Raw genomic sequence first — 15682 nt, forward strand, 5'->3', positions numbered from 1 at the left:
ATGTTTGAACCGTGACCATAACACCACCAAGAAAGAGTAAGTGGCACAAGAAGCAAGACAACCGAAGCTTGCTCCTGAGATGTTCCTTTGCTAGTTACTTCCTTCAAAGTTATGTGGCCTATAAAACAATTCTGAAAAACAGTACTGAGCACTACATGGCAAGAAAAAGTAAAAGGAATAAGAACATATCACCACCCCCAACATGAGAACCATGATACCTATTTTCCTGTTCTGTGCCACAAGCCACCAGCTTCTCAGAAAAATGAAATCAGATCCTGTTAGCAAGGGAACAGGAAACGCCAAAGGAAGCCAGCATGAGGACAAGGATCCAAAAACATGAACTATAATTTTCACTGCATGGGGCCTTGCACCCTAATAAACACACATAACCACACAAGCACATGTGATTACAGACTGTGGGCCAGATGTAGCAAAATTTTGCGAGTCGCAAATGGCCGAATCGCAATTTGCGACCCCGCAAAATCAGAAATGGGATGCAAAAATCCCATTTCCGTAGTGCAAATTGCGATGAGCCATTTGTGACTCAGAAAATTGCGACCTGATTTTGCGACCCGCAAATAGGAAGTCGCAATTTGCGAGTCGCAAACCATATGAAAAAGCCACTCTCAAATTGTGACTAGTCACAAAAAGCCCATTTTGCACACCAAAATTACCACTAAGTCAGAGGAGGTGGTAACCAGACCCAAAGTAGAAAAGGAGACCCAGAAGGCATCTGGGTTACTCAAAATGGCTGAAATATATGTGATAGCAAGGAGGAGAGTCCACGTCGCACAGAAGAGGAGGAGGAGGAGCCAGAGACAGGAGAGGATATACAGAACCAGGCAGACACTTTTCCAACAAACTGAGGAGGATATATATGACAAATACAGACTCAGCAGTGCAGCAATATTAGAATTAATTGATCTACTCAATCTACAGCTTCAACGCCAGACTGTGCGCGGCAGCGCCATCCCCACACATGTGCAAGTGCTATGCTCACTGCACCTCTTGGCCTCGGGTAACTATCAGGGGGTGATTGCAGTGGCAGGTTAGGGTATGCCAAAGTGCACTCTCACGTTTCTTCAGATGTTTCCTAGATGCCATACTTACACACATGTCCAGATACATATACCTAGCCAGGAATGAGGCAGAAATTAACAGCACCAAGTTGGAATTCTACAGAATTGCCAACTTCCCCCATGTAATAGGGTGTGTGGATGGGACACATATACAAATTTGCCCTCCTGCAAATCTGGAATATCTGTTCCGCAATCGGAAATGTACCCACTCACTGAACATCCAGGTGGTATGTGACGCCCATTATGTCATCACTGAAATGGTAGACAAATTTCCAGGGAGTACACATGACTCTTACATTTTCAGGCACAGTGGGATACACCAATGCCTAGAACGTGGGAAGTTTGGAGATGGATATCTCTTAGGTATTGCTGAAGACACCCTGAAGCCATACACACAGGTCATGGTAGAAACCATCCATGCCCTGCTAACATGGCTTATTTTTGCTAAACAGGTGACAGTGCATATGCGCTACAACCATGGATACTAACTCCGTACCTAACACCCAGCAATGAGAATGAGAGGCGATATAACAGTGCACATAGGCGGACCAGAAATGTCATAGAGAGGACCTTTGGACTGTTAAAGGCAAGATTCCGATGCCTCCACAAAAGTGGAGGTGCGCTCCAGTATGCCCCAATAACAGCATTCAAGATAGTTGGCGCATGCGCAATACTACACAACATTGCCACCAGACGTGGGCTACATCTCACCCCTGCAGACCCAGATTCGGAGGATGACGAGCAAGAGCTACCACATCGGCAGCCTGGAGATAGAAGCATTGCAAATCAAGGCAGACAGAGACGGGACCACATTGCAACCCAATACTTTGGAAGGTACGTGGCAACAGACACCACACTCACCAATGTCACACACAAAGAGCCCAGTTGTGTAGTGGAACAAACAAAACATTTTAATTAGTGAACCTAATAACAAAAGAACATAACTGTCCGTAAGGGGCGGCACATGTCCACCCTTAATGAGGACACATTAACTGCATGTGCCTCATGAGTCCTGCAGTGTTTGTGCCTAACTCCTCCTCCTGGTTCGCCCAGCATGGCTCATCCCAGGTGGATCAGCAGACCCCTGATGTGCACTGCCACTCCGCAGTACACGTGTGTCTGTGGCAGATACACTGCTGATAGTGAACCCCTCCTCACTGTCCTGAGCGGTCTCACCCGTGCCCCTTGCCACCTGCCTGGCCTCCAACATGTCCACAGTGTGGCTAATGCGGCCCAGTCCCCGCGCCACATCCCCTGCAAAGTAGCCCAGTTCCACCTGCAGACTCACAGTCCGTCTTGACAGGCCTGTGGTGTTCATGGCAAGATGGACCATGGACGCTGCCATGCGGTCAAATCTTTGAACTAGGTGGCCCTCACGGCGCTTTGCACTTTGTCTCTCAGCCACCAGTTCCGTCACCAGTTGGCGGATTGATTGTGTAAGGTCACTGACATTGTCATTCAGTCTTGTGAACTGTGTGTTCACATCAGCCAGGCCATGTGTGAAATTGTGTTCCATTCTCTGCATTGCACCTGAGATAATCCTCAATTGCCTTGTTTGCAGGCATTGACCAGAAAGGAGGGATGCCTCAACTGCAGACATGGATGCCTCCCCTATATCCTCCTGGGCCACCGCCTGGACTTGGACTCTGCGTCTGCGACGCAGTGGTGCTTCTTGCTCTTGCTGTCTCACAGTGTGGCTGGGACCAGGTGTCGTGTCTCCTTCCTCCATGTCCTGTACTTCATCTGCTTCATCTGGAGGGGACAGTGGTGGTGTCGTGCTGTGCCCTGTAATGGCTGCTGCAGCCTCCTGCACTGCCTGTGGCCTGCTGTCTTCACCCTGGATGGTGTGGCTGGTGGGGGTGTCTTGTGGGAGACCTGTGGGTCATAGGGAACACACTGTCAGTCTATAACATCTGTTGTATGCCTCATAATAAACATTTGCCTATATGCTGACTACTGTACTACATTGCCTATAATGCACCATTCTGGTGGTTGCTAGTCTGGAATGGAGCTAGTCTGGTTGTGCATGCTGCTGTGTACTGGGTGAGTGTGGATATAGAATTTATAGGTGTACATGCATGTTTCATGGTACTCACTTTTGGATGTCCCTTGCGCTGACGTGTCCAATGCTCCCATTCCTGACACAGCCTCAGGCTCCAGTGTCTGCTCCACCACTTCCTCCATGGCTGTGGGTGGTGGGATGGTGGATGGGCCTCCTCCTGTGCCCCTCATCTCCCTGAGGTGCTCTCCCACCCTCTCCTTTGTCCTGGAGCGCAGGTCGTACCACCTTTTTTTAATTTCATCAATGCTTCGGTGGCTCACCCCAATGGCATTGATCCTCTCCTGGATTTGCTGCCAGATCCTCCTCTTCTCAGTGTCTGGGACACTCAGGGCTGTCTTGCGAAAAAGCTGGTCATGGTGCTGGCAGCATTCTTCTGTCAGCACCTTAAGTTCTTTCTCTGAGAATTTTTAATTTCCTCTTCCTTCCTGCACTGCCTGTGTCTTCCATGGTAACAGCTGTTCCTCTCTGCAGGTAGTTGCACAGCAGTTAGAAAAGGGTGTGGTCCTCCCTCCTCCCAGGTGTATTTGATGACTTCCTGGCTCTGATGTCATCAGCAAGAGCCTGGAAGTGTTTTTCCAACTGTTTTTCTGCACCTGCATGCAATTTGCGGCCCAGTCACAATTTGTGACACCCGACCCGCAAATTGTGAGTTTGCTTTTAGCGAGGTCACAAAAAAGCGACCTCGCTAACAGAGGACCCGCAATCTGCGGTGCGACATCGTTTGCGAGTCGCAAATTGATGTCGCTTTTTTTTCTTGGATCCCATTTTGCGAGTCGGAAATTGCGAGTCGCTATGACTCGCAATTTCCGACTCGCAAAAGTTTTCCTTCCTACATCTGGCCCTGTATTCGGTATTTAGTGAACATGTTAAAAGAAATCTCCAGGCACGAGTTGGTATCCTATACCCCTGTGGTTCCCAATCTTTTGACTTCTGTGGACCCCCACTTTATCATTACTGGAACCCAGGGACCCCCATTTCATCCTCATTGGAATCCAGGGACCCCCTCATTGAGTCATTACTGGAAGACAGGTTCCCTGGCTTAAACATCGTTGATAATTTGAACCACAAAACAATACACATAAAATACAGAAGCAAACATTCATAAAACACACACACACAAAATACAACACTTTTTATTTAATTTGCAAACTAATATAAATAAATAAATAAATAAAAAATTCAATTTTCATAGGAAGGTTGGAGCTTTTCTAAGTTCAAATGCAGCTAACACCGTCCATACTATATTCTATTTGATGCACCTGCACTGTTCCCACAAATCAATCTGAGGATACTAATTTCGTTTTTAGCCTTCAATTTAAAATTCCTTGACATTACAGTATACTTTCATGATGCGTCACTTTTCTAGTGCCCCATTGCGTCCCCCTAACAACATCTTGTGTGCGCCGTAATTACAATATGGCACACCATGGCGGTCATGTCCCCACTAGCATCATAATTTATGGCGCTAATGTGGTGCTTTTCTGGATTAGCTCCATAAATTATGGTGATAATGTAGCAAAGCACAGGGAGGCCCATTGTTTTCAATGGGAGTGTCATCCTAACACCTGCCTTCAGCGCGTGTCAATAATGACGCTAAAAATGGTGCAGTGAAATCTAGTAAATTTCACTGGGCCTCTTTTCTGGGTCTCCCTATGAGGGAACGCCACCTTGAATACATCATGCCTGGTGCAGGCAAAATATGGCGCAAGGGTTTACAAAGCAGCGCAATGCTTACATTGTGCCAATTTGCAAAAATAGCATGTGGGAAATGCCACCTTAAAGCTACATTTGCATTAAAAAAATTACGCAAATGTGGCGCAAGTTGGCACTCATAAATATGCCCTAAAGTCTTTTCGTTTTTGACTCAGCCTTGGAATAGCTCTCAATTGATATAGATGACCCCGGCCTGCTTCTCGGGGCCCTGCTATATGCTCATTGCCCTGTGATGGTGGTTGTTGTGTTGATATGGACTAATTTCTGGCGTGTTCCGTCTAGCCATATTCCACCCCATTCATCGGAACACCTGCAACTTCCAAATCATCATCTTCCCCTTCTTCTCCAAAACCAGCTCCTGTTTCTGTGATTTTTTTAAACCACAACATATTTTGTGCCATTTGTATTGTTCCTCTCTTGGCAGTTATCATTGTTCCTTTCACTCTCACCACCTCCCAGGCCTCTCTCTCAAACATGGTACGATCTTTCCACATGGGGTGGCGATCACAAATTATGGCTCGGTGTCCCACTTGAATGCTGGGTTTCACAGCCCTTTGTCTGCAGCTTGCCCTCTCATTATTGGCTGTTCTCTTCTCTTGGGCAACGGATCCATTCATCACTGCCGGTTCCCAATGGACACTTGCAGGCAGAAGTTCTTGCATCTGTTTCCTGATCAATAGGTCATATGGCGTGCACTCCAATGGCCTCAACCTACTGTGGATCCACTTGATGTCCCTCTTTGGAAAACTGATACCTGTAGAACTCCACCTTCTTGGTATAAAAGCACACTTCTGGTGATGCAATGTTAGCCCTCTTTCTTCCAGTTTCTTCAATGTTGCTCTCAGTCTCACATGATGTTCCTCAAGGGTGTTTGAAAATATTAAGATGTCGTTACTCACATTGATGACTCCCACCAGTCGAGACAGAGCTTCCCTTATGGCATCCTGAAATACCTCTGCCGCTGTTGAGATGCCAAAACGTAGACTATTGAACTTCCTCAGCCTCACATGAGTAGAACATTTTATGTACCAACTGGACCATCTAGCATTAGCTGGAGGTATCCAGAGTTGAGGTACATTTTAGAAAAGGGTCTGGCCCCATTGAGATCAGCCACTATTTCGTCGATGGTTGGGGTAATGGATCTCTCCGTCCCATTAGCCTTGTTGGGTAGCTCTCATTCCACAGGTCTCCCAAGTACTGCCACACAGCAGAGGAGGCCAGTGACATAAACCCCGGGCCCGGAAGCAGGTCGAATTGGGGAAGACTCCCCTGGAATTCTGGATATGGACGACAAACCTGGCCCATCAGGCATGAGTGGTCAGTCCACCACCACCAGCCTCACCCTGCCCACAAGTGAAACCACCTCCCATGCGGCAGCCAATGCACAACAGAGCCCACCTTTCCATACCAGTGTCCCAAGGTCACATCAAACATCAGTGTGCCCCACAGGACAGGGGCAGGAGTCAATGGTGCAAACCAAAGACAATGACGGTCCTGGTGTCAGTGGGAGGGGGCATATTGCGCCAGGGGCACAGGCGGCAAGGGCCAAGGGCCGGTGGGAGGGCAATCGTGGGCCAAGGGTCAAGGCAGGTACAAGACACGACTGGCCAGGAGGCTGTCTCCAGAGTCCTGGGAGCCTACCAGCAAACCCAGGACAAGATGGGCCAGATACTCACCACCTTGCAGGACACCCAAAGGCTGCAGGGGGAATAATACCAGGAGGCCATGCAGCAGTGGCCGGCACTCAATGCCACCATGGTCTTCATATTAGGGGAGTACAAGGAATTAAACAATATCCTGCAGACATCCTCCACCCAACAGCTGGCCCCCTCCAGTGGTCAGGCAACACCACTGCCATCATTATCAGGACCTGCTACTAGAATGGAGGCCCAGCAGGAGGACTCACAGGCCACTAGCACTCCTGTCCCTGCAGCTGAGGGACCCCACGTAAAAGAGGTTGCCCATCCAGACATCCTGCTGACCTGAGGCCAAGACCAATCCCCCTACCAGGAAGTGATCCCTCTACTGAACTGTCACCCTTGTGTGCCACTGTTACACCCTGTTGTTTGTCCAAAACCAAGTTGGCATCATACCAGGCAAATGGATACAGGGCCTGTGAGATAAACAGCTGTACCTCCCACCTTGATCAGCACCTAGTCCATTACCCCCACTCCTCTGGACTGTGATGTTATACACTTAATAAACACAAATTAACACAAGTCATGGTGCACGTCTCTTCATTGTAAGTAGTGGCAATCCTGTTTCCAAGCAGCAAATATATACACATGCCAGCACCACAATAATGTTGAGGTGACAGATGTAGTGGGACACTCGAGCAGGTGTGTAAGTACATCCAAATTGTAATGATATCCAGTGTCAACGATGGCAACAGAGAATTCAGTAATCAGCTTGCCGCCAGAGATGTGACCTGAAGAGGGAAAATTAAATGGAATCAGACACAATGTTGTTAGGGGTGTGAACCGCAGTCATACATCCACAGCATTTGAATACATACACAGGATGACTGGCCCAGCAGCTATGATACCAGATATGTAAGGGCCTGCCTAGGCACTCACATGTGCGAGACAGGAAAGATGTAGCATAGGTAACATCCTCTATTGATCATCTCCCTGAGTAGCCAGGAACAGGTACTTGCCACACAGCAGCTGACAATGCAGCATGACATGCCTATGCAGCAAGACATGACTAATAAGTCCCCCTTACATTTACCCAAACAGGCAGACTGAGAACACTAAACCTTTGGTAGGACCATAAGGCTGTACCGCAACGGCACAATCATTCCACACATGTCCTTAGTAGCAGAGCATTTCCACTACCAGACATGGTAAGTCAACTACCTTTCAGGGTCGGAAACCAAGATGGAATGCTGTGGTCCCCACACACACCTTGATGCATGCAAATACTGGCTACAGCCTGGCTTCAGCAATACATCTTCCATATGCAGATGACATACAAATCCCACATTCCATGTACATCATTGAAAGTAGTGACAAATCAGGTCAGTCATGTTGTCATGTGCCTCATCCTTGTCTACCTCCCCCTCAGCATCAGAATCACCGGCACCAAACACTGCTCCAGCATCAATGTCCCCCTCCTCCAACAGTGGAATGTGCCTTCTGAAGGCCAGATTATGGAACATGCAGCATGCAACAATGATCTTGCAGACTTTCCCTGGTCGGTACTGTAGGGCACCACCGGACACATGGAGGCAATTAAATCTAGCTTTCAAGAGACCAAAATTCCACTCAATCACTCACCTCATCTGGCCATGTGCCTCATTGTTCTCCCCTCCTGTAGTTGGATGTCTCACAGGTGTCAGAAGCCAGGGCAGGTTGGGGTACCCAGAGTCACCTGTGTGAAAAAGGGAACATGACTATAGGTAACAATGCTAGGCAGAGTGCTGACTGTGTTTGGAAGGGTACACATGTCTGACACGGAGAGCAGTACACATACGTTTGAGCCAGGCCTTCTCTCCCTGTAGCTGTGACATCATTGCAGAGACACTGCTGTTCCATAGGGACCTTGTACTGATCCAGGGAATTTTGCATTTCAAATGTGTTATGTACTAATTTGCAAGACACACCCCTTGTACATTGAGCGAATATGTGCTCTTCCTGTTTCTGTAGACCTGTTCATTGTTCCTCTGAGGTGCCAAGGCAATGTGAGTCCCTTCAATAGCCCCAATTACATGTGGGGCATTTGCTATGATGTAGAAATCTGCTTTTACAGTGGGCAATTGAGGACGTTGTGGGAACCTAATGTACCTGTGCACATGCTTGTGTAGGGCATCCAGCACATCCTGTAAGACCATACTGAACTGGGGCTGTGAAAACCCTGCAGCCAGTCCCACCTGAAAAGAGCCACTTGCCAGAGAATGCAGGACTGACAACACCTGGACTGTTGGAGGAATGGCATGGGGATTTCTCAAACCTGACAGGAGGTCTGGCTTCAACTGGGCAACCAGTTCCCTGATGCACAAACGGTTCATTCTATAGGTCAGGGCGATGTGGCGCTCTTCAATGGTATCAAGATCTACAAGTGGCTGGCAAACTGGTGCATTCCTCATCACTCCATTGTGGCGATATCTTCGCAGGGACACAACAATCTGGGAACCTCTCACAATGTGGTGCACAAAGTATGACATAGGACAGTCACAAAGTTTTGTTCATCCAAGTTGGCTGTCATGCTGTGGGAAGACACATTACTCCACACTCCATTCCTAACCAGACGATGGCACATAATCCCTGTGACAATGGACGTATACAGGACATGTAAACATACACCATCCATGTGTTCCACTGTACGGATCATATATACTGACAACTGTAGTGACAAGTGTGGTGATGTCACCAGACACTCATTACATATGTCATTATCCACAATGTGTGACCTAATGTATCAATTTGTGATGATATGCAGGTAATTATGCTGTGGGAACCCAGGACAGTCAAGTTACAGACTAATATGGCATCCACCTGTCTGGCATGCATTGGACAGTTGGAAGTGTCCTCGTTCCCCCAGCAGAAGTCATCATGGCAGAAGGCAGTCTGAACCGCTGTGCAGCTCCTCATTGTTTAACACTGAACTCTATGGGAGACTGGGACCAATGACGATCACCACCAGAGGTGATGGTCATGACTGCTGTGGTCAAAACCGCCATTTTGTATGGGCCAGCTCACTTGACTCCTGGCTTTTGGGTAAGACAGACCGCCACTTCGTGTGCTGCTATGTCCTGTATCTTGGAACAACAATGGCACGCTCTGCGGGGGATAGGGTCCCAGCCTTCACTACAGAGAAACTGGTGGAAGGGGTCCTACCCCTGTATGGTCAGTTGTACGGAGCTCCAGGGCAATAGGTCAGTACAACGTCCTTTGTCCCACATGTTGGGTGGTGTCTGATGATGTATGTGTGTGCACATTGTCATGTTGTGACTGATCAGGTGTCTTGCATGCACATGATATGTGTGGTATATTAGCAGTATGCATGGTTCGTGTTTTCTCTGTGTCGCCAATGGTTTCAGGTGTATTGGTATTAATTACATCATGTTCCCCAATTTTCAGAATGTTTCCCGTGCAGGTCAGCGCCCACCAGAAAAAAGGGTTATGGAGAGCCATCGCCAAGGAAGTGCGGACCCTGGGGGTCAATAGCTGACGGAGCACCTACTGCAGGAAGCACTGGGAGGACCTGAGGCACTGGGCCCGGAAGACCGCAGAGGCCCAGCTGGGATGGCCTCCCAACGTGGTAGGGGTGCCCGTCGGACCCTGGACCCTAATGGCCCGCATACAGGCGGTGGCCTACCCAGAGTTGGATGGGCGCTTGAGGGCAGCACAGCAGCCACAAGGGGGTACGTGTTGACTGTTAGGTGACGTCTGCATGGTTGTGTACTGTGACCCTCACTGGACTTGGGATTTACATGGTCAGATGAGATTTAGGGAATGTACAGTCCTGGTTGTCACACCAAACATGTAGGAGTGTGACATGTTAACTATGTTGAGCAATGCAGGAAAAGAAGTGGTGGTACTGTGACACACGTTCACCTGCATGTATGGGTCGCTCAAGTATGCTATCATGTCGCTGGCTGCATCCTCCAGCTCTGCATGTACTGTAGTAGTACAAGGTGATCATATTGGCGCTCTATTTGGGTAATGACAGGCATTTATCGTGAACATTGCAATTGCTTCACTTGTTATATCAATGGACCTCTATACCACATGTACTCCACACATTCCTGTCAGTTAGTTTGTGTACTCAGTGCCTCTTAGCTCAGATTTGTCTCATCCTGTAGTGGATGACGTGGTTGGGTATGTTCCTTGGCAGGATTGTTGGATCAGTCATTTAGCTAGTTGATAGGCATGTTGTGGTCTTTATTCAGGTGTATAGGCTGCAGGGTTGAGGTAAGGATCGCTGATGAGTTTGGGTATCGTTTGCATGACTCAATTATAATTGATTGCAAAATGGTCTATTCTTTACCCGGCAGGGGCTGAATTATGTATTGTTTGTATGTGAAGTGGATGTGTGTGTTATCACCATTTTCTCCCTTTCTGTTTCTCTAACCCTCCTCTCTCCACCACTATGTGTGCATTAGCATCATCTGGCGAAGGAGGAAGGGCACCGGCGAGTGGGGACACAGCAGCCCACGGGTGCCAGGAGGCTGGCACCAGCAAAGCCGAGGGGACCAGTGGGACGGAGGACGAGGGGAGCACCATGGGGGAGACTGGAGCAACCACCACATCTGATACAGATTCCTCCTCCGATAGCAGCTCCCTGGTGGTGGCGGACCCATCTGGGACCACCTCAGCACCATCCTTGTCCGCCACCCCCCTTACCAGCACCGCCTGTCCTGTAGCACCCCACCCAGTTGCCCGTGCCCGCTCACCCAGGAGGGTGGGCGTCTCCTTCGCCGCAGGCACTTCTGCCCCAGTCATCCCTGCTGCCCTCAATAAGGAGGCTGTTGACCTCCTGAGGTCCATCTCTGTGGGGCAGACAACCATCGTGAATGCCATCCGGGGACTGACATCCCAGATGCAGCAGTCCAATGCATTCCTGGAAGGCATTCAGGGTGCCTTGTCTGGACTGCAGGGATCATTTCAGGCTCTGGCCTCCTTGTTGACAGCAGCCAGTGTCCCTTCATCTTCCGTCCCCCCTTGAGTTACCTGTTCCCAATCCACAACCCCTCTCCCTACACCGGTCTGAAGCACACCTACAGACCAGCATATACACACTACAAGAGACAAGGTGCGCAAAGACAGACATAGGCATCATAAACGTTCCCACAGGCATGCACACACACAACACATATCTGCATACACAACAACAGACAGTTCGCCCCTACCTCCTCCCTTATAGTCACATCTCCACTCACACCTGCCAGCACTACATCATCACACACTGGTCTTGCTAGCATTCCTGTCATACCCTCAATCAACACAACGTCAGATTCAGAGACACACACCTCACCCATCACATCCGCACTCACCACGATTACCGTCTATGCCACCTGAAGCACATCCACCTCACTTGCACACATCACCACAACATTCACTCACACATCTCCCATTACCTCTCCTTGCATATCTACCTCCTCCTCCCAGTGAATGCACATACACCCAATCACCCACCCAACATCCACCCACCACACACATGCACACATTGCACACACCAGCATCCTCATACAGAACACCAACATGTCAAACAAGCACTGCCTCTACTTCCACTCCCAAACCAGAATTATGTACCTTAGAAAGTTTTCCTTGCTGCCCTTGACCTCTTACCCACTCCTCTCCCATCCTGTGTTCCCCTAAATGTCGTGTCCCCCTGCCCCTCCCAGGCCCTTCCACCTCCCATTCCTCGGATGCCCCCTCTGGTGTTTCCCCTGCTCCTCCACCCAGCAAAAAAAATCCACCCCTCCCAGTGCCAAAGTCACCCCTCCCAAGCCCAAACCGAAACATTCCCCTTCCAAATCTAAGCCACCCTCACACCCCTGAGGTGCTTGTCTGCCCCATTGATGCCCCTATGACGTGGGGGGCTATTTCCTGTCAGGAGTTGGGAGCATGATATATGGACAATGTGTCCTGCATTTGGCACGTATTGTATATAGTTTATTTTTATATTTTGTTGTACAATACAACTGCCCACATTGCTGTGTTTGGCAAGTTGAGATGCTTGTCCTAGTTTCCTTCTACATGGTGGTGTGACATCTGTGTGCAACGGTGTGTGAGGTCTGTGTATGGGTTGTGTCTGTGTTGTTGCATACGTTGGGTAGATGGGTTGTGCCATGGTCATGTTGTAATGTGTCTGACTGCTTGCTTGTGGGATTGTGTGGGGTGTAGTGTGCGTCCGTGTGTATGGTGCTGCATGCGTGGATTTCCTTTATTGTTGGTTGCACGTGATGTGTCACCTGTGTCATTGTTTGGATGTGTGTTCACTGCTGTTGATAGTGTGTCATTGCTACATACAGTTAATGGTGTGTGTGTATGTGTGGTGTTGTACAAAAAGCCTGTCTATGCCTGTGTTGAGGTGTTTGTGGTCTAGTTGTCATTGTGTGGTTATGAGGTGTGTTGGTGGTGTTGGTGTGCGTTGGGCTGTATGTTTGTGTATCACTGCCATTCTTCCAGTCTGTGCTAGATGTACTTACGGTATTCGTCTTCATTGTTGTCGTTGGCCCTGGAGGTGTATGGCGAGATACAACGCTGGGAAGACTATCAGTTCGTTTGCCATGGTGGCCGTGGCCGTGTCTCTGTGCCTGGAGGTGGGTGTCTCCTTTTGTACTTTCTGTTTATGTCAGGTTTTACGTCGCAGCCAACCCCCCCTCCCCGGATATGCTGGCGGTGTGGTGCCTCGGAATTTAGTGGGCCGGACTTTGGCTTCCGCCAGCCTGAAGTTGGCTTCCGCTGCCGGATGCTACATGCTGGTGGTGGTGGTGCTGGCGGTGAGTTGTCTGTGGTGTGTTGGGTTCACTGCCTTACTCGTTATATGGCAGTCTGCACTGCCACCCTGGCGGCAGTCAAAACACCGCCGCCTGTGTGGCGGTCAGGTTACTGCCAATCCCGGAATGAGGGCCTCAGTGTTACGAAAATAAAGGTACTTTTTTGACACAATACCAAAAAGTACTAGAGAGTCAACCCTCCAATAGGAGGTAAGTAACATACCAAATATCTACACTAGTTACCAGAAATAGGCATAGAAAGTGATAGAAAACAGTGCAAATGCAGTTAGACAATAGTGAACCTAGGGGGAGCACAAATCATATACTAAAAAATTGAATGCAAACACAGGACTCCCACCTAGGTAAGTAGAATGTGTAGAGGGGAGCTGGGGATACTAGGAACCCCCAAAGGTAAGTACCACAGTGCTCCCTAGCGACCAGGAGGAAAGGAGTAGATTACTAGATTTTCCTCAAACCACCCAAAATGAAGTAAATGAAGAAAATGCTACACCCAGACAAGACTGCAAGAAACCAGCAGTGGATTCCTGAAGAGGAAGATCTGTGGAAGAAGGGGACCAAGTCCAGAAGTCACAGAAGAGTCCAGGAGGAGTAGGAGCTACTATCAACCCAGCTGTGGATGCAGGAGTTGGTTGACGGTGATGTGAAGAAGGTCAGCACTGCAACCTTGGAGTTGGTGAAGAGTTCCTGAGGGATGCAGATGATGTCCCACGTTGGAAGAAGAATTGCAGTCAGATGTTGGTGCAGGTATTCCACCAATATGCTTTGGCAAAGGCAAATGTTGCGGTTGGAAGAAAGTGGAGCTGCTGGCGACCAGCAAGGCCCAGGAGGACTCAACCCAGGAAGGGGAGTCAGAGGGGACCCTCAGCGACACAGAGAGCCCACAGGAACAGAGACAGCACCCACAGGAGTCCCACAGGATGGGGATACAGGAGACACAGGAGTCATAGAAGAGCCCATGCAGGACAACTGGAGAAGGGTTGCATGCTGCAGGAGAACCAGGCAGAGGGCTGTGCATCGCAGGAAGGAGCCTGAAGATCCCTTGAGAGAGATGCAAACAAGCCTTAGCAGCTGCAAGAGATACAGTTCACGGAGGTACTGTCCTGCGTGGGAATGCAAGGACTTACCTCCACCAAAGTTGGACAGCTGGCAGAGAGGACCAAGAGGATTACTCTGGACCACCACCTGTGATGCTGGATCCATGCAGCTCAGGATGAGAGGAGATCCACGCAGCCGGTTGTCATTGCAGTAGGTGCCTGCGGATGCAGGGGAGTGACTCCTTTACTCCAAGAGAGATTCCTTCTTCTTTCTTGTGCAGACTGAAGACTTGCCACCCTCAGAGGATGTTGCAGAAGCTGGAAGGAGCTGCGGAAACAATGTTGCAAGCAGAGTCTTCATCGTGGATACAGATTGTCGGTTTCTGGAGGGTCCAGTCGCAGTTCCAGTGGCTAAAAGTCGAAGTAGAGGTTGCAGAGGAGTCCTGCTGGAATCTTGCAAGCTGAATCTGAGAACCCATCCAAGAGAGAGACCCTAAATGGCCCTGAAAGGGGAATTGGTCACCTAGCCAGGTGACCACCTATCAGGAGGGGGCTCTGACGTCACCTCCTGCCTGGGCCATTCATATGCTCCCTGAGGTCCCCGCAACCCTTGGATTCAAGATGGCAGAACCCAGGGGCCCTCTGTAGGAGCTCTGGGCACCACCCCTGGGGTGGTGATGGACAGGGGGTGATCACTCCCCTTTCAATTGTCCAGTTTTGTGCCAGAGCAGGGACTGGAGGCCCCTGGACCAGTGTGGACTAGTTTATGCACGGAGGGCACCAAATATGCCCTTCAAAGCATACACAAAACATACCAGTCGCTTGGGGAGGCTACCCCTCCCAAGCCATGTAACACCTATTTCCAAAGGGAGAGGGTGTTACCCCCCCTCACAAAGGAAATCCTTTGTTCTGCCTTCCAGTATGGGGGTATGATTCTGACATATTTGATACAAAACATGCCTCGGTTCAGAGTTACCATTATGTAGCTGGACATAGGTCGTGACCTATGTCCAGTACACACATAAAATGGCATCCCTGCTATAACGAAGTCCATCAACATTACACTGGAGTTCATGGGGGCACCTCAGCTAGTGCAGGGATGCCCTCACACCCAGGTACTTGCATCCTGCCCTCTGGGCTAGGAGGGCCTGCCATAGGGGTGACTTATAGTGACCTGGTGCAGTGACCCATGGTGAAAAAGGGTGCAGGCACCCTTTCACGCAGGCTGCAGTGGCAGGCCTGCAGAACTCTTTGCATGGGCTCCCCATGGGTGGCATAATACATGCTGCAGCCCATGGGGATCCACTGGTACCCCAATGCCCTGGGT

The sequence above is a fragment of the Pleurodeles waltl genome, chromosome 4_2 (genome assembly GCF_031143425.1).
Source record: "Pleurodeles waltl isolate 20211129_DDA chromosome 4_2, aPleWal1.hap1.20221129, whole genome shotgun sequence".
In the NCBI taxonomy this organism is placed as follows: domain Eukaryota; kingdom Metazoa; phylum Chordata; class Amphibia; order Caudata; family Salamandridae; genus Pleurodeles; species Pleurodeles waltl.